Source organism: Onychostruthus taczanowskii, unplaced genomic scaffold (assembly GCF_017590055.1).
Source record: "Onychostruthus taczanowskii isolate IOZ18803 unplaced genomic scaffold, ASM1759005v1 scaffold23, whole genome shotgun sequence".
Classification (NCBI taxonomy): Eukaryota; Metazoa; Chordata; class Aves; order Passeriformes; family Passeridae; genus Onychostruthus; species Onychostruthus taczanowskii.
Window position 1 is genome coordinate 3,169,722 of NW_024499573.1, and position 19,831 is coordinate 3,189,552.

The 19,831-nt window shown below is 36.5% G+C and overlaps 1 protein-coding gene across 3 annotated transcripts in view; it reads right to left on the reverse strand.

Moving 5' to 3' along the window:
* The window catches only part of ORC5 (origin recognition complex subunit 5), a 61,691-nt gene that overhangs the window by 12,022 nt on the left and 29,838 nt on the right, over positions 1 to 19,831 (reverse strand). The window lies entirely within an intron of this gene.

Genomic DNA, 19,831 nt, shown 5'->3' on the forward strand with positions numbered 1-19,831 from the left:
CAAATCTTTGTGCCAGTGACCAAGCATATAATTTCAATTCTCCAAATCTAGAAAATTTTGCCTCCCCCTCCTTCATTTATTGCATCTCTCCCACAATGGCAACATTTCTGGATATTGCAAGTCAAGCTCTATTAAGAACAGGAAAACAGTAACATTAGAAATACCATCCAGTACCTGTGATACTGATAGGACTTGATATATTTACAGAAGGTCCCTAAATTTTTAATGCTATTTCAGTTAATTATAGAACTGTGTACACAGTTACCAGCCTTTTACTGCTATATGAAGAAGTTGTGTTTGTAAATACAGTTTTGCATTAAAAAAATAATTCAAGCAATTAGGATTTCAAACCTGTCCTGAGGATAAAAATCAGTCTTTTGTACTTGGCAAGAGCAGAAATCATGAAATTAAAAAGAGATTGCTCAGAATAAGATGTTTGAGAGTATCAGTTAAGTCTAAACTACGTTGCTTTCTCCAAGAAAAAAAAGACATTCAATGTGTTTTAACTACAGTATATGTTTGGATTATTATGATAATGAAGTGTTTAAAGAGTATTTATATAAAGAAACAAGATATTAAGAAATCTTCAATTAAAATAACCACTCCAGGAATATTTGACCCAAATACTTCTGAAAAATAGATCTCAGGCATTTCAACCACAATAATAGAAAAATGGTAAAATACACTGTAGTCCCAAATGGGAGTCTGCTCTGAAAAATAACAATTTAAAAATACATTGATTTTAAATCTTGAGATTGTTAAAACAGATCTTTAGAGACACTCCACAGTAGCATGCTGCTTCTCAACTGCTCACAAGATGCATTGCAGAAGACTGCAATCAACTCCACATTCACATTCACTGTGATGTGACAAACTCTGCAAATTTTAGTGGATCTGTAACAGGAAAAAATAGTAACAAAACCAAAAAATAGAAACAACTTGTATCAATTGCTTAAGAGTGTAAGTAAAACACATTGGTACAAAACAAAGATCCTCCTGGCCCAATCTGCTGCCTCTTGAAAGTACCAGCAAAGGATGCTTAGGAAAGTGTGTAATAAAATTGTAAGGAAGAAAAATTTCCTGACATACCGGGTCCTAGTGTTCTTAATTTCAGAGACTTCAGTAATTAGGTATAAAATTGTTCACACATAGGGATCTGACCTGTTGAAACATGAAATTTCATGCTGCTCTTGTATTGTCAAGCTGGAGCTAAAAAGATTGCTGATTTGTGACATTAATGCACTCATCAACACATTGGAGGAGAAATTTATTGTAAGGCTGCACATCAAGAAATTAGAAATAACAAAACTGCCTAGCTCTCAGCAATATATGGCAGCAAGTTATACAGTGGAAAAGAAAAAACTTCAAACATCTGATTTATTTTCATATAAGACAGTAATTAGAATTTTATTTGGTAAGGGATGTTGGAGCCTGAAGAAACCAAGAGTTACAAAGTTCTTGTACAACAGCAACTGAGAGGAACAGTTACACTTCTGTTTGGAACAGTTCCCTAACAAAATCAGGACACTTAAGTATAACATATTCCTGCACCTTTATTTACAGGCACCCTTAAGGAGAACAGACTAAGGGCCAAGGATGAATGTAAGCTTCAGTTCCAGGTTGGCCAACTGTCACCACACAGCACAAGGGAAGAGTGGACACCTGAAAGTCACTCTGTTCTGGTAGGAAACGGATATAATCTGGAATCTTCCCTCTCTGAGCTTGCCAGGAAATCAAACAGCTTCATGGAGAATATTCTACTCTTAATCAGTAAATCTACAGGATTTGGTTCCCACCAGAAGGAAGGGAAAGGCCAGGATGAAGACTGTCACTCAAGAAGCCCTCTAGATGCCTGAAAACAAAACAAGCCCTATTGTAACAGCATATAGTGATGGTTGTAATCTACAGGGAGAAGTGTTGTTTTCATTAAAGAAATGTATAAGTTTAGATATGCTACAACAGAGGCTATAAATTCATAACATCCATTTCTAAAGAAAGCAAAGCTTTCAGCCAACCATGAATTGAAAAGTCATAAAATATTAAAAATCTAGGTTCAATGACCCATTAAATATGTTAGATGCAACTTCAAAAGAGATCTATAAATATCCTTATATGCCTTACACAGATAACATACAAAGCAGTCAAAACTACCAGTTTTCCATCTCTTATTCAGTTATACTTGATTTTATCAGATAAAGAGCATGAAATATCATCTGTCAGCATGAAACATCATCTGTCATCAATTAACTGTAAATCAAAGAACTGTGTTCTTCTAACACAACACTAGTTTTTTATGCAGTTTGTGTCACCTTTTAATGCAACTGTGAAATTCTGCTAGTTATGCCATGTAGCACTTAGCTTTTCTATCCTGAAGAAATCAGTTTCTGACATTCCTGTCTGGCAGGCACATGTGTTGGGTAAAAAGCCAACCAAGGCAACTAATGAACTAGTGAACCAGTGAGCTGCCACAAGGCTGGTCAATGGATTAGACATAGGATATGTGGGAAGGGAATAACTGCTAGAGACTTAGTAACAGTATGCAGTCAGTTAATATTTCTCCTACCTTTACAGCATTCAAGGATAATTCTGTCTATTAGACAGACAGAAACATTCAAAGACAAAACCACTCCTAAGAGTCCTAAAAAGATCTTGCTATATACACAGTGTGTTAAAATTTGTGCAGTTAGCAAACACTGACTATACTGCTCCTACATAACTGCAAATCATTTATGGGGTAGAGTGCAAAATAGTGACATGCTGCACAAGGCAATTTCCATGACATTCAGGAGTGGAGAAGGCATGTGGTGACAGCACCTACATGGCTGGTGGCTACGGTAACTTCTGGAGCAAAAAACACTACAAGGAGTTCAGCAGGGACTTCCCAGAGTCAGGGAAACCCAAGAGAGAGCAGAGATCCAGCAGGACCTGGCAGCTCTTGTGAGGGAGGCTGACCTGGGGAGGGTTATGCCAGAGCACCTGAGGGAGATTTGAAGAGCTCTAGGGAGCACAGTGAAAAGGATGGGCAAACAGGACAGACAGGATGTGGCAGGGCAGTTTGTACAGCATTCCCTGCAGGCTGATGTGTAGGAGAGTGCAGCCACCTTCCTGGCTGCTGAGTCTCAGTGGAGACCTTTTCACTCTCTACAACTGCCAGAAAGGAGTTTGAAGCCATGTGGGGATTGACTTCTCCCAGGCAACAAGGGAGAGGACAAGAGGAAATGGCATCACACTGCACCAGGGGGGAGGTTCAGGCTGAATATCAAGAATAATTTCTTCACTGAAAAGGTGGTCAGCCATTGGCACAGGCTGGCCAGGGAGGTGTTTGAGTCACCAGCCCTCAAGTTCAAGAAATGACTGGACATAGCACCTAGTCCTGTGGTTTAGTTGTCATGGCAGTGTTCAGTCAAAGCTTGGACTTGATGAGCTTGGAGGTCTTTTCCAAGTTTAATGAATCAATTATTTGAAAAGCATAAAAGAACCTCCACAAGGCAGCCTGTGTTAGTTTCAGTGGAATACTGTGTAGTCAAGGAACAATTGTTTCCATGACTAATGAACTTATTTCTTTTTGGAGTTGATAGTTGTGATAGCCACTCTATTTTGTGAATAATCATTGTGTCAAGACTTTTCAATAATACTCGGTAATTATAAATCTGGACTTCTTGAATATTAAAATTAAACCACTTTAAAATGGCTTAATCCCTCAAAAATACTATACTGATCACTAAACTGAAAAATCCATACAAGAGATCAACAGAAAGGTGTGAAAAAAACAGGACAGAATCAAGAAAGCAATGAAACCTTTTGATCTCAACAGATTAAAAAGTCACCTCATACTAAAATGCCTACTGTAGTGAGAAAATACAGGAGAAAAACAAACCTGAACAAAGAGAAGCAGTTATGATTGGCAAAGACACTATTAGGGCCTGATGAAAAGCTACCAGTCATTCCAATCAACTGTTCTATCAAGTAGCTCCCATGGTTATCTTCTGGCATCTCTTCAGAAAGCAGAAACAGAGTATTGCCCAAGGATATTTTAAATTGTCCATTGCAGAATCTGCGTTGCAATCAGTAAACATTAAAAAAACCACCCCATCAAAGAACCAGCTGGTCAGGAAGTGGTGATAGCACTCTGCTTTTCCTCAATAAGAGAAGCACAAGCAGCAGAGACCAAAATATTATGTAGGGTATGCTCTGGTTCTAAACATTCACCCTGGTCACCTGCCCCTCTGCCACTGGAGACTCAGACCCGCTTTCTATGAAGTTCTCAGCACATCTTATCCAAGGTGACACAGCAACACAGGCAAGGTGTCACTGTCAGGAGCTGGTTATTGGAGCAGGACATACAGACCATTCCTCTGAGCTCCCGGCAGTCTGCATCTGCCTGATGGCTGAGTTCAATTTTACAACCAGATCTTGCACATCTTGTCCTGCAAAAGCACTACATACTGTTAAAAGCTGACTAATTTTTTCTGGAAAGTGCACCAAAACTTTGTCATCTCAAGAAAATTTTAAGACAAAATTCTGCACTTTAAAATACATAAAATAAAAAGGTTCCATACAAAGACTTTTCTGACTCTAAAACTGTTCTCATTTATTTTATAACAGAGAAACTGTGCAATATAAATGTTACCATGGTAACAACTCACTTTATTGAACAAGAGAGAAAATAATTATCCCAAACCTGCATATCATGCAAGCACATGCAGTAGATTTAGTGCTGCCCTTTTTTCCCCTCGCTATTTTTCTTCTCGCAAAGAAAAACAGATTTTGAATTTATACCTTATAGCAAGCCAGGCATCATTCTGCCTGTCCCTCCCACTTCTTTGTATATTTTACACCTCTTGAGTGCATGATGTGAAGGACCCACTTACTTAGAAAAAGAAAAAGGGATTAATGAATCAGAAATGCTCTTCCCCCTCCTGAGTGAAGTACAGAAGACTCCTATGTAAATGCTTCACGCATTTAAAAAAAATGAAGCCCTAAGGCAAGCACAGCACATGCTTAGTATTCACTCAGTATACTTAAACAGGAACCCTTAGTTTATAGAAAACCAAAACTTATTCATCTCTGAACATAAATTAAACCTGATTTTACTGTTCTGTCCAAATATTTCTTGTGATATTGTATTTGTAAACATATATTTATATTTTGTATACAAGGGACAGCAATATTTTCCAAAGAACTGCATGGATTTAGCCATACAAATCCAATTAATCTCAATAGAACTTGTATGGCTAAATCCCTGTGCTCAGCTTTGACATTTTAGAAGCAGTGGGGGAGGTTTTTCAAGGAGTGAATATGTATTATACAAAACTTAGTTTTCTCAGAAATAAAATACTATGTAGATACTTAGAGATATCAACAAACATTTATGTGATTCTGTTAAGAAAATCACGTTCTTAGGAAAGCAGGCAAGGATTTCCACAAAACTCTTATTTAACAAAAAAATAACAGTATTATCCTGCAGCCTATGAGATAAAACTAATCACATGTACATATTAGTTGGATAAATTATTCTTATTTTACCTTCAGTTTTGATCTTTTTACTTCATTTGCAGTGCATCTGCCTCTCTCATATGAAATGTTAAAGAATGAATTTAATCTAGTGTTCACAGTTGGAGGATACATTTGGGATGCATAAAATCCATGTTTTTAAAAGATCACTTTAAAGAAGTGACTTAGAAGTGCTGTTTAGAAAGACAATCTTGTCACCACCTTCGTTTTTTTTTTTTTTTTAAATTTAGAGTCCTAAACAACTTAGAGAGTTTAAGTGTAGAAACAAAACTACACTCAACCAATTTCAGCAATGAAAAGTGCAGCTAATTTTGGCTAGCTCTTAGAAGATATTTTCAGGTACTAGAAACAATTTATGTGTACACACATTAATGCACACACGCAATACACGCTGTGCAAAATCTTAAGTCACTAAGCTCTCTTCTTCATGGAACTGGAACTCTCCAAATCATCCAAACAGAACTTATCTTGGCAGAGAATTCTTTCTGAAACATAGGCTTCAATGGTATGTCCTTTATAAATACACACACACACCTATTCTACTGAGTATATTTAATACCCCTCTATGAAGCTCTAACAAAAAAACCATAATATATAAAAATATATAAATATAATTCCAGTAGCTGAACTGGTAAAACCTACAATTCCATATAAAGACTGCTCTTGGGTGCCTTCTCCCTTCCCCTAAAGTCCTCAATAATCAGTACCAAGATTTCAGTTCCTAAACCAAACACTACTAGAGATGTGCGTTTCCCACACAGCAGTTGAACAGTTAAATCCCAAGAGTCCTACATCTGCAGAAGTGATATAAATAATGCCTCCTTTTACAATAATTTAGATTTTGCATTTGCCAGTAGTTTTTGAATGGGAAACCTTTTTTTTCCAGTTCAAGTATAAATCATACAGATGCAGTGGAGAAATTTTTTGTTTGTTTTTGTTAAAGAAGAAAAAGTGACCATTTTGGAATTAGCTGGGCATATAAAGTATTAAACAAGCCACTGAACTATCAGGACAAATTCAGCCAATATAAGCCATCATGCTGCTGTTTATTCTTCCTGTATATGAACTGGTTAGCTAGTTGCTCACAGGAACCTTTAGCTCACATGCTAGTTAAAACATTTTATTTAAAGCTTGTTGTATTTCAAATTAATAATGATAATTGCAGTACTGTATCCTGAAATCACACTTTTTGCCTGAAATGCATGCTAAAGTTACCACTTCAAGAGAAACTAAAGCTTTTAAAAACAGAAACATTGCTAAATGCTTCTGCTAAACATTGCTAAAGCAACGTTATTCTGTAATGGTGCATTCTGAAAGCCTTATGACTGGACTTGAAACAAGTTCTTAAAAGCAACAGCATGTTACAGAAAATTATACATTATCAATTGAGACAGTATCTGACATAAGAGCCTCTCTGGCCAGAAGCCTTCCTCAGAGCCTTCCTTGAATCTTGTTTTATTAAAAAGCTGTGTATTTTGGTCGACAAAAGTTCAATATTGTAAAAATGTTTAGCTTAATTAAACATATGTGATAAAATCTTTAATCTTTAATATACTAAAATATGAACATTTTTTGAGAGAAAGACTTCTATTCAGCCTTTCCCATTGCAAAAACCTCAAACACCTTACAACCTCAGCTTTTCCATGTCCCTCACAACTCAGAATCACAGCATGGTTGAGGTGGCAGGGATCTCTGGAGGCCATCTGGTCCAACCTCCTGCTCAAGCAGGGCCATCTCAACCAGGCTGCCCAGAACCGTGGCCAGATAGCTTTTGAACATCTCTGAGGATGGAGATTTCACCACCATTCTGAGCAACCTGTGCCAGCACTCGTCACCCTCACAGTAAGAAAGCATTTCCTGATGTTCCTCCTGTGTTTCAGTTTGTGCCTATTGCCTTGGAGTAGAGCAGCAGCTCCTGGCTGTGGCTCATTATATCCCCTTATCCTCTAAAAGCCTCCTGCTCCTCCTGCTTCCCCACTTCTCAGCCTAAGATGCTCCACACCCTGTGCCTGGGCCTTGGTTAGGTCCTAAGTATCATCACATTCATATTGAGCACTTGGGTGGGGCAGCCTTAACAGAGCTCTCCTCAACTACTACTGCTGCATCTTCCTGCTCCAGACACAACAATGTTTGTATGTGGAGAAATGTGTAACTCAGAAACCAAACACTGACGTGTTTATCCTTATGGCAAGTTGGTTTCTTGGTGGGATATTTTTTTTGTTTGTCTTGTTTCTTGGAATGTAACCCAAATCCTTGTCTAAAAGAAATTAGAAAATCTGGAAAATTGAAACAATCATGAGATTCCCATGCAGCCTCCTCTGACCAAACCATCTTGGTGGACCTTAGTAACAGTAGCTCATTGAAAAAATGATGGATGAAATACAGTCAGTAGCCATAAACATGTTCACCTCCTTCACAAATAAACTGTTACACACCAATTCAGAAACATGTTTTTCCATCCATCTTTTCCATTCAGTTGACTAACAGAATGATATCTTACTGTAAGAATTTTCAGAGGTTATTTTTCATTATCATTATCTAGGCTTGGGGTTCAACTTTTAGTTTCTAAATGCTTATTTTCTTCCAAGTGACAAGACTCTTGAACTGCTACCTGAGTGCAAGCCACAAAAAAAACTGTGTCCCCCTGTTTTTAGGCTGGCTCATCACCAGCCAGAGCCTGAGTTACAGTTCCCAGTGGCAGAATGCAGCCTATTCAAAACAGCATGATTAATTTAGCTAAAAAGAAAACCACAAGCAGAGAGTAATGGATTAAATAACAACAAAACCCTACATACATATGGTCTTATCTGAGACTTGCCTTGTTAACATTCCCCTTTTTTCAGCCAGAGGGTGAAGCACTTGCTGGTACTGCCTGAGTGCAACTGCTGCCTCTGACACTATAACCTGAATCCTTCCCCCTCTCCAACACAACCCAAGGCTGAATTCAGGTATTGTTCCTCCTGTTACAAAGCAACTGAAAGAAAGCCACTGCCAGGTTCCCAGAAAGCTGAGGAAAAGCTTAACTGCATTTAACCCTTTGGGCTCCCTGGAACCAGCCACACATCCTCTGTGCTGGGTGCTAGGGACCCACACAGACCCCACAGCTCCCGTGCTCTTTGTGGCCATTAAAAGCTGCACTTGAGAATGCCACGGATGACACAGGCAAAAAAGCAGGGAAATGGTGCTACAAAAGCAAAATTTTTTTCAGTGTGATCAGGCATTACATTCTCCTGTAAAGATCTAATAGGGGGACTAGAAATGTAAAAATGATATTATCAAATATTTACTTTCTATTTTTTCCTGCAGCAAATAAATGTATTAAACTTTACAAATTTGTTCTCCGTAAATGTTGAATCGAATAAGGTAATAAAGGCTGCTGTGCCCAAAAATACACTATCAATTCCTTTATATGACATTTGTTCACAATAAATGCACACTGCTATGTTTCTTGTGCTCTGAATGGGAAGTAAAAGCATCAGTATATATGTAATGTTTGTGGATGTCCAATGTACCACAGCTGCAACTTGATATTTAGAGCCAACAAAGAAAAAAGAGAACAATAAGAGAAAAAGATCTCAAATGCTGATGAAAGTGACTAGCAAATATTATTTAACCAAGGAAGAAAAAGACTGATGGCTTACACTGGGTCCACTAAATATCTGGCATCACCAAAGATTCCAGTGACACATATGAAATTATCACTAAAGTCAGCTACTCAGTAAAGAAGCAGTCCAGATATCAAGATTTATCACAGCTGCTTTTTCATCCAAAGTATTTACTCTGACACCTTAAACTCAACACAGAATGAAAGAATTTCAGAAAAAGATGGCCTTTTTCAATACAGATTGATGCTCAAAGGGTTGCTTGCCTTCTACATTTTAAGACTAAGTTTTATATATATATACACACACACACATACATATAATTCATTAAGTGTTGTCACTTGATATTACATCCTTTTTTCCCTGAACTTCTACTGTAGATTATTACAAAATAACTAAGAGAACACCTGCACATCTTTTGAAGTTGGAAAATGTAATTTTACAAATGTCTCTGTTTATAAGCAGTGAGCAATCTGAAGATGCCTGTCCTGTGTCAGTGACTGCAACTACAAAGCACCCCCCGATTAGGGATGTGTCTTGCATGTGTGCACATGGTCATGTGTCTGGAGAGGAGGGCAAGTTCCAGTACTTATCCAGAACAGCCTTCATTTCTTCGAACATCATGGCAAAACAAATTATCATAAAACAAACAAACAACAAAACTCCCAACATCAACAACAAAAAACCCTGCAAAAATTAAAAAACCAGGCAAACTTGCATGCCCATTTCAAATTCCTGCCTGTTCCTTTTCGAACATAGGATTTAACATCAAAATGAACAGATTTTCTCTTACTACCTCACCTAATCCAGTTAGAAGTATTATGCAGATGACAGTGATTGACAGTTACATGATGACACACTTGACACACATCACATCTGCCAATACTTACTTTTTTCCTCATTCATGCAGGTTGGTTTTTTGGGTTTTTTTTTCCCAAAAGAACACAGTATTTATTAGGTCAACATTTCCTAATTCAACATGCATGAAAAAATAATTTAACTAGCTTATTAACATTTAGTTGTAAAACAAGAGTTAATAATTTTTAAACAAATTAAACTGCTCTTTGTCAGTACTTTTATTCATATGAAAATGACCTTAAGCATACCTTTCATCTGATGCAATAGATAGTCTATATGGATTGCACTTTTATAGGTAACACAGATAAGAGTATTGTTCTGCTCATGAGGCAGAGGGAGTTAAATCATGAAATATTCAGTTTTAATTAAGATTATTGTATCAAAGGCAAGGCTTAATGCAGAATTGAAGTAAGGATCAAGGTTAATGCCTATTCTAAAGCAAATTTACATAAATTATGTTTCAGTAGTATACCATGAATCTTATTTTGTTAATTTATACCATGTGAGACCATCGAAATTAAAGACAGAAAATATCTATTAAGTTATCTTCACTCTCCTCCCACCAATGCAGAACTCTTTTCCCTTCTTTTAAGTTTATATCTGAATTCTCTGTCTACTGTCATTTGCAATAGCTCAAGCAGTGGGGCATTGCTCTAAAACTTCAGGGGAGACTATCACACGCTTTACCATCTCCAAAAGAAGGGTTTTTTATAGTATTCAAAGCTAAAAAAGCTCATCTTATTTCATTACTCCTACTTAGACCTTTTTTGAACTCTTCTAAATGAATCCTTTCTTGGCACTTGAAGACTATAAATACCTTCAGACATTTTCATCATCCCCTGGTAGTTATTTAGCCAAATTAGTGTAGGGATCATCTCTCTTCATCTGAACATCACCAAGCACACAGATAGCTATAAGTAATAATTACATGTGTTCATTTCCTTTAATCTTTCTTCACAAGTCATTCCTTCTAGCCTTTAATTTTTGCCAGTCTTCATGGCTACATCTTCTTTTAAGTGTTACTGCTTTGCAATTATTTTCCCTTCTCTGAACAGCTTTATTCCAGGTCATATCCACTTATGCATGCCAGCTTGCATTTACCACTTTATATTGACTTTTCACTGATGTGTGTAGGGTTTTCTGTTGGTGGGTTTTTTTTTCCATTTGTTTTAATAAAACATCAGACTCAAATCTCTTCTCTGTTCATGTCAAACTATCACAGAAAAAAATGAAATTACCTGCATTAGAGACCAGCATTTCTGCTATTAAAATACAATATAAGAGCCTAATAAATTGTTTACATTACTCATTTTTATGTTTGGGTCTTTTTCCAGGTTTTAGGCACTATCTATTTTGGGCAATCAGCCTGAAATACCTTTGGGTTTTGGAGTACAGGTAATTAACCTTTTTTCTTTGCATTTGTCTTTTTTAGTATCTGCATAAATACAAGAAAATTACATGAGGACTTCAAGCATTACTTTGCATCCCCTGTCACATTGATGACTCCCTATCCTATTTGCTATCTTTCTTCCTCATCACTCCAACACACTGAGCTATCCCGTGTGCCCCAACAAAATGTTAAGTTACAAAAGTTTCACCTGAGCCGGATGGGAGACCACAAATTGCACTGCAATCTGGCTCAGTCTAGGGAACTCCAGATGCTGAGTAGAATTAAAATTTGGGCTATTTTTGATATGGGAGAGGAAAAGACAACATTGGTTTGAACATTTATCTAATCATGGATAAAAGTAGATTTCTTTACTGCTACAGAGATTCTGCCATGTCAAATCTCCACCTTTTCATTTCTCCCAGTCATCAAAAGATGGTCTGGTTCTGGACACAGCTGCATGGAAAACATGTTACATCAACTGGTCAAACAGCATTCCACAGGCTAGTCCCACAAAATGCCTACTACAAGGTTAAAACCAGTGAAGTCTCAATGATTTGTCCAGGAGGGATGGAAAAAGGCAGGCTAAGGACATGATGACCAGCAGACCAGTCTACTGTGCAACAGCTCCAGTCACCATGTGCTCCCCATTAGCCATCCTTCCCCCTTCACTACTTCTACTGGAAGCCCATCACATTTTATGACAGAAGTTGTTAATCTAAACAGAAAGCTTCTCTATGTCAAAAGCTCATTTGTAAGAGCTAAGTACTAGGATGAACAGCAATTCTCTGCCACTATTAACTAAGAGGCAGCCAGCTCAAAACAAAACGTAGATTTTTCAAGCTATAATTAAAAAGCAATACAGAGATTTTGTGCTATTGATGCCTCTGCTATACCTGTTCAGTGAATCAAAACAGATTACTTCAGGCTCCAAAGTCTTCTAGACTGTCAGTCTAGCATCTTTCACAAGGCACTACAGTCACACCAATTATTAAAAAGCTTTTCTCTACACCATCAGTGTCATACATCCATTAGAGGCCATTCCACACTAGAAGATATCTGTTGCAAAAAGTCTTCCTAGGCCATATGCTAGTAATAAATAAAAAAGGCTGAAAAAGATCATTTAATAACAACAATCTTCAGTTTTCTTCTCATGTCTGTGTGGTAATCTCTTAAGTCAATCTGTTTACTGTCTGTATCTACTACACCAGGGTTTTTTTTTTTTGGTATATAATTCATTACTTTCTCTTCTGACGTTGTCTTTCATATTTCTTGCGCAGATATCTAGAATATGGGACACCCACTAGTTCATTTTATGTAGGTCACAGATGGTCAACAACACATCCAGCACTCTTCAATTATTAAAATAGACAAACCTGGTTCTTCATATTCTCTAGTTATGCCTTTCAAAAAAAATCCCAGCTACCATTTCTCCTATTTTTTTTTTCAACTGACTACTAAACAGAGTCTGAATTCAAAACTTTTCAGAAGACACAGATATATTGCCTGTATATTCTATTTCTCATAGTGGAACGTTTTACAATGATCACAATAGGATGACAAAGCTCCCACAGTTCATTTGTATTCTATTTCAGGAAACATTTATGGAAGATGAGCGGGCAGAAAAAAAAAAAGGTATGCAAAAACAGGCACACAGAAAGATATCTCTCAATATTCTATGAGAATTGCTATGGGGACTAGAATCAGGTCCTGTTAGAAATGGTAACATACATAAATTTAATCACATTCATAAATAAATACTAATTAGAAAACTAAAAAGAGCTTGAAAGTACATGATTTTTGAAACTGAGGTTTTGTCTGTTTATCTGAGGTTTGGTTTTGAGTTTTTGTTCATGTTTGTTTTCTTTATTTAAATTCCTTTCTCTACATGGGTAACAGCAGGGTAACGAATGTTCATCTGAATGAAGTTAAAGTTGCACCATCACATGTTAGAGAAACCTGCAGAGCAGCATTTGCTCATCTGAACTAGATCTGTCTTCAAATATTTCAATTTTAGTTTCAGTTAAACTGTGCCCAAAAATCCACACTGAATCTCAGTAATATTTTTAAATTTTACCCCTGAAACACTTCCTGAAATTTAAATTACTTGTGAGTCTTTCATTTTTTTGGTAAATCTTCTATGACTTGCAGAGGTTAGCCTCTTTTTATTTCATACTTCACAAAACAAAGGTAGAAGATCCCTTCTTGACATATTCAGCATTCTTACATTGAAAAACATTGCTTTCAGAGCATTTTACACAAGACACTGAGCTAGTCTATAGTTGTTGTAACTGAAATACAGTTCAAAGCTGTAAGGTTCAGACTGCAAGTTCAAGGATGCAAAGTGACAGGCCATCATCACAGAATTCTGCAAAGTAAGTTTCTATCAGAAAGAGACGAGTTTCAGCACCTTGCCCTTAGGAATAAGTCAAAAGCAGTCCAGCAAAAAAGGAAGAGAAGGCCAACACCAGCTTGCCAGCCATGCAATGCAGCCCTGGGCAGGCTCTTCCCAAGTACTCACTGCAGAGTGACAGAACAACTTAACTTGCAGGAAGAATGAGGGGAAGGTGTACAAATCAATCACTGCCCCCAGTCTGCACACATTTTGACAAGGAATATGACAACCAAGCAGGGATATTTGATGGTGACTTTTCCATTTTATTTGTAAAAAAACCAGAATAATTACTGAGAAAACACTTCTTAGTCCTTCAAGATAGAATAGCTCTACATAGATATAATGTAAATGTTTGCATCTGAGGCTGTCTTGATTCCATTTCTAGAGGATGGAGGAGTCAGTGCATCAGGACACAGTTCACTGAAACCTAGTACAGATTTTAAAACTTTTCAATAACAGAGTGGGTTTAGATGTGCATGTCTGTTTTTCTCCATTAACTAGAAAAGCACACTGACTACCTCACATATGCTTTTACTGTGACAGACACATATCCAATCTTGCCTAAAATAATCACATTATTTCTAGTATCATCCACCCTCCTCTACCTAATGTGAGAAATTAAATCATACAGCAGTAAGGACAGAAACTTTTTGCAGCACCTATGCAACTTCAGATACACAGCACCATTTTCAGCCATAACAATCATCATTGCCATCATCATCATTATAGCAGCTTTTCCAAGTCTAACTACTGTAGGATTTGTCTCACCTTGTTTTGTCATTCTCCGTATTTTAAATGAACAATATTCGCAACGTTTACTAACAATAAACTTTCCATAAATGAGATTTACTCACACCGTGCTATCAAATTTCCACATTGCTCCCCCATAATATTTTCCACTTTTCATTTCCATAGATGGAGAAGAGAGATTATGTAAATTCCTAACTATTCCTCATCTACCAAGACGCATTATTTTGTGAATAAGCTTCATATTCTGAAATCCTCTTTTTCAATGCAGCTGCTTCTTTTGTCCAAGATACTGTGGCAAGCCCCACTATCTGCTATCAAATGAACACAGCCAGCAGCAAAGGGTCTTTAGGGGAGGAGGGGTGTCAAGCACAAAGTCAGTAGCTAGAACTGACTGCAGCTGGCAGGGCAGAAACAGTACAAGCATTCACCAAAGGGATCCAACATATTCTTTAATGTACCATTTTGCCACCTTATGCTCTAACATTGTTCATGGGCACAGTCTCAATAGTTTTCAACCTCATCAGGAAATGGAAGCTACAGATAGAATGGTACAGATACGATGTTACAAATTTATTTCACATGTGATACAGCACAATAATTTGTACTGAAGTGACAGGTGAGGCGTAAATACCTAAGGAGAACAAACTGTAGGTAGGGAGATGTAAGAGTGCATTAGGCAGGGACAGGAGGACATGGGACCATATAACAACCAGTCCAAGAAGCACATCAATAAAAAGAATGCAACATTATAGCCAACCCTTCAACCAGTGATTTTGAACCATCTTCCTTGCCACTACAGAAAGTGCAATTGCATCCATTACTGTATGTGCAGTGAAGCAAAAGATATTAAATAAGCAAAGGATTGTCAAATGAAGATCCTGACAAGGTATCTGCCTCCCTACAACTCACTGATGTGAACACCAAAGAGCTAGTAAAGCTGTTCTGGCTGAAAGACAATAACAGTAAAAAGTACAGCAGGCAAAACTGGCATTTAGTAGCGTTTCAGTTGGAATTAGGCTTTAGTTCTAGTTACCAGGGATGTGAAGAAACACATGCAATGTAGCTATTTTATATCAAGAGTTAGTTCTAGTTCTGAAATTGTCTTTCAATTAATAGTTACCAGGGATGTGAAGAAACAGGGCATGCAATGTAGCTATTTTATCTCAAGAGTTAGTTCTAGTTCTGAAATTGTCTTTCAATTAACCAGATTCAACACAAATGCTCAGTAAGGAGATGGTTCTTTGTCCCAAACAAGTCATACCCCAAATGCTGAGAGAAAACAGCCAAATTACCTCTAAGAAAGATGGAATTTATAAAGAGTATTAATGATGTCACCTGGGGGCTTGAAAGGTTCTTTTTAGTATTTAATCATATCTTTCTAGGCATATCAGCTTAAAACAAGAGATTTGAGAGAGAACTAATGAATTCTATCCTAATGCTCTAATTTGCTTTATCTCAGTATTGTGTCCTATCTTATTTCCATGAATAGCTGGTGATTCTCAAATAGACTTTCTGCAGATACTAAATGGTTAAAGCAAAGTGATTAAAAAACTTATAATATACAGGCTGGTTTTAGATATATATGTTATCAAGAGAGGTTGTGCAGTACTTGCTTAATTAATCTTTGCTGTCTTAACACATGAACCAGATGTACTATTATGTTCTTTGTTCTTCCCTAAAGAGGGGATGAGCTGATTATTTATCTCCAAACAATAGGAGTTCATGTACCACAGTGAAGAATTTTTTTTAATTGGGGAGGCAATCACTAACAAGCTTCAGCTGCAACTGCTTGATGTAAACACAGCACAAATTTGTTCCTGGAGTACTAAACGATGTTCCTACCAGTAAGTACATGAAACCAATTTCTAAGTAAGTGTGTAAAGAAAGAGATGGAAAGGAAAGAGTTTGGAAGGAGGAAAACTGGTTTGTCTTTCATGTATTCATATTTACTTCTTCGATACACTAACACATTTTCATAGATAAGTGAAGATATGAAGCTTCAAATACTGTTTACAAATAACGTGCCGAGAGAACAGAAGTTAAAGAAACTGTTGGTTGATACAACACATTCCCTATATTATATAGCATGCAATCTAAGACACGTGAAAGGCACAAGGGAATATATAATATTATGTTCACAGGGCCACAAGAATATTTTGTGAAAGTTATTAACAGATTACATACTGACTACAAAATTTAAGTAAATTTTTAAAAGTACAAATTTATCGTAAATCAATTTTACAAAGCCTTAAACACAGCTACTTCCTGGTCCGCAAATTCTTAAGGACATGCTACACAAATAAAAAATCTAAGATCAAAACGCAAGGAAGTTTAGAAATTAGTAAACTGTTCTAGATAAGATATTTAGGAATTCACTTTATCCTCCTGATAAACTTCATCTCATCTGAAGTCCTCACTCCCCCCTCCCTCTCAATAGTCTTTCCCTTGTCATAACCAAAATTTCTTCCATAAAACTAGTTTCCAATAATTCACAACAATCTGTCTTCTTAAATACACTGTTTTTAAGACACAGAGTAAGTGCCAAGCTGGAATCTATTACTATGAGCTCTTCACAGAAGTAAGGTAAGTTTTCTGCTTTAAATTACTGTAAAGAAAAAACTCATACAGAATAGAACAGAATTTGATTAAGAAAGCCTCCTAAGAAATGATAAAGCTGTATTATCAATGTACCTCCAAAAATGAAAATAAGATCAAATTAGGTCAATCAACATAATATAGGTAAAATACCACTAGTTTTTCTAAAATATCTTTTCTGCATCAATTAAAATTAGAAGGAATCAAGCACATCAGTCTCTTCACAATTTTAATTAGAAAGTACTACTTGAAGTAAGAATACTTTTATTTTTTTTCACAGCTATGCTCAGAGTTGAAAAAAAATAGAGTCAGCTATTTGGTTAAAAGTAATGTTTTCTCCTTTCTTTTTGCTTAACAGCAGGCTCTCCCAAGCTGCCATAGTCAGTGCTAAAGTGCTAACTATGTCACCATGCTGTGCATCACATTAAGTTCCCATTTCAGCTCATGAATTTCTGCCAGATTAGTCCAGGAACCAATAACAGAAAATGAGAAAATGGGACTTATTTATTACCTCTTATCACCATCTTCCCAAACCTACAGAAAATCAACAGAGAACTGAGATCAATACAATTCAGTACAATGAGATGAACAGATTGCTACACTTTCTAACCAATAGGCAAGAAAACAAAGTGTGTCAGATGCATAATATACCTATAAAAGGATACAGCATCAAAAACAGTTAGGTTCAAATACAACAGTAAGAATATAAAATTGCCTAAAAAAACCCCTCCACAGCTACAAATAGACAACTGCTAAAAAAGGTGTTCTAACAATACAAAAATAATCTTTTAGGTATGGGCAAGCATGAAGTCACAGGATCAAAAGGTTGTACTACAAACCCACTTGGACAATAAACATGTGGGGATATACAGATTATATATGAATGCTGTATGAGACATATGATGTTACAGAAGACTAACAGATATTTTGTGCTGGCAAGATGTGTCTTAGTTATCTTCACTACACACTGAAAGAGTAGGGGAAATTTATTTACACCAGTAATGAGAATAAGCCCAGAGTCTACAGTTTATATTTGCTCATTCCTGTCACTGGGAAGCTCTAAAGATCTTCTGACTGACCAGACAGAGAGGTATACCATAATTCTAAATAGTTCTCATGAGAAAAAAACAAAATTAAAAAATAAGCTTTTAAGACCTTTTTCCATATAGTTAATTTTTTTGGTAACAGTAAAAGCTTCCCCCTGTATGGAAGTACAGCAGGATCATTCCAAAGATGACACCTCCTGTGGTCAGAATGGATTCAGCTGTGCAATTTTATGTACCTTCCTCTGAAGCAAGAGGACAGTGAAATGCAATCATTTTCAGGTTAAATCAATAGGACAGAAGCACAGGCTGATGACATCCTCTCTTGTAATTTAGAACTCAAGAAGTGATAAAAATAGGGAAATACATGAGAATATATTTGCTTATATTCCAGAAACAAAATTCGAGAAAATCTACATACCCAATCAACACCGAGAGAAACGTAACTTTTACAATCATCTCCCTTCTGAATATTCACTACTTAATGATTCCACCTTTCAACAAGGTATAAAACAATTATTCAAACATTTTGATATTTTTGTAAACAACTGTTCAAGCCTCCCAAATCTCAGTACCGCCTAATGGATGTATAAAGCAAAGACACTCTCCAAAATCAGATGTGTGATACGCTCCAATTTTGTCCTGAATCAGTTTACAATATTATCTAGGAGATAGAAAGGACTTTGTTTAAACATTCAGCCAGACAACAAGAAATCTCACTGCAATATAGACTTTGGTAATGAAAGTGTAAGTGCTAAGTTCATTTGAGAACAGGATAGAAATACATTCCTCCAAAGTTACCCCCCACACTCAGGTAGCTAACGTCTGCTAAGGACTTCTCAATTATTTCAGGTAAAATTTTAACTCTATCCATTTATCCAAAAACATAACAAGCAAAACACTTGTGGAATTTCAGAGTAATATGACAGCAATGGAAGGTGGTTTAACAGAATCAGCATGAACTTTCATTTTCCCAGCATTTTGCTTATTTAAAAAAAATTAAAAATTAATCCACCTACTGACATATAACATATCTTGTACCGACAGTACAAGAATATGCACTGTATTTCTTGCATACTGTAAAATAAAAATGGCTCCACTTACCTTTGTTCTTCTTCATAATAAGGCCTCTTAGGGAACAGTGGAGAACAACACACATTTCAACCAGACCTTTTTCTGTAGAAATTCACCCACCTGCTCACTTTTTAAATGGAGAGTATTCTATTGGTCTTAAATAGTAGTGTTAAATCTAGATGCAAAATGTTCCTATGAGCAGTCCCTGCAACAGCAAGGAAAGCTGGAACACAATACAGCTGATCTAGTAAAAATGAGTAATTCTTATTCTGTCAAGAGTTGTCAAATGTGGAATGAAAAACTTCTTAAACATTAATACAATCTGAGCTTGTAGAAGTGATTAAGAGTGCTTTCCTTTTGAAAAAAAAAACCTGTTAAGTTGACAGTATTCACAGAACTGAATCACAGAACTACAGGATCATAGAATCACATTCCTCTTTATCAAACTGCTACATCAAGGGAACCTAAGATAATGCAGTAACAGAGTTAAACTATAATCAGGATGTGGATATTTGGTGTCCAGAAAGGTTGTGACACATATAGGCTATAAATCTATCTACTTACTTGATTACAAATCAAGTAAGTAGATAACAAAATCAGGCATCTTTCCAAT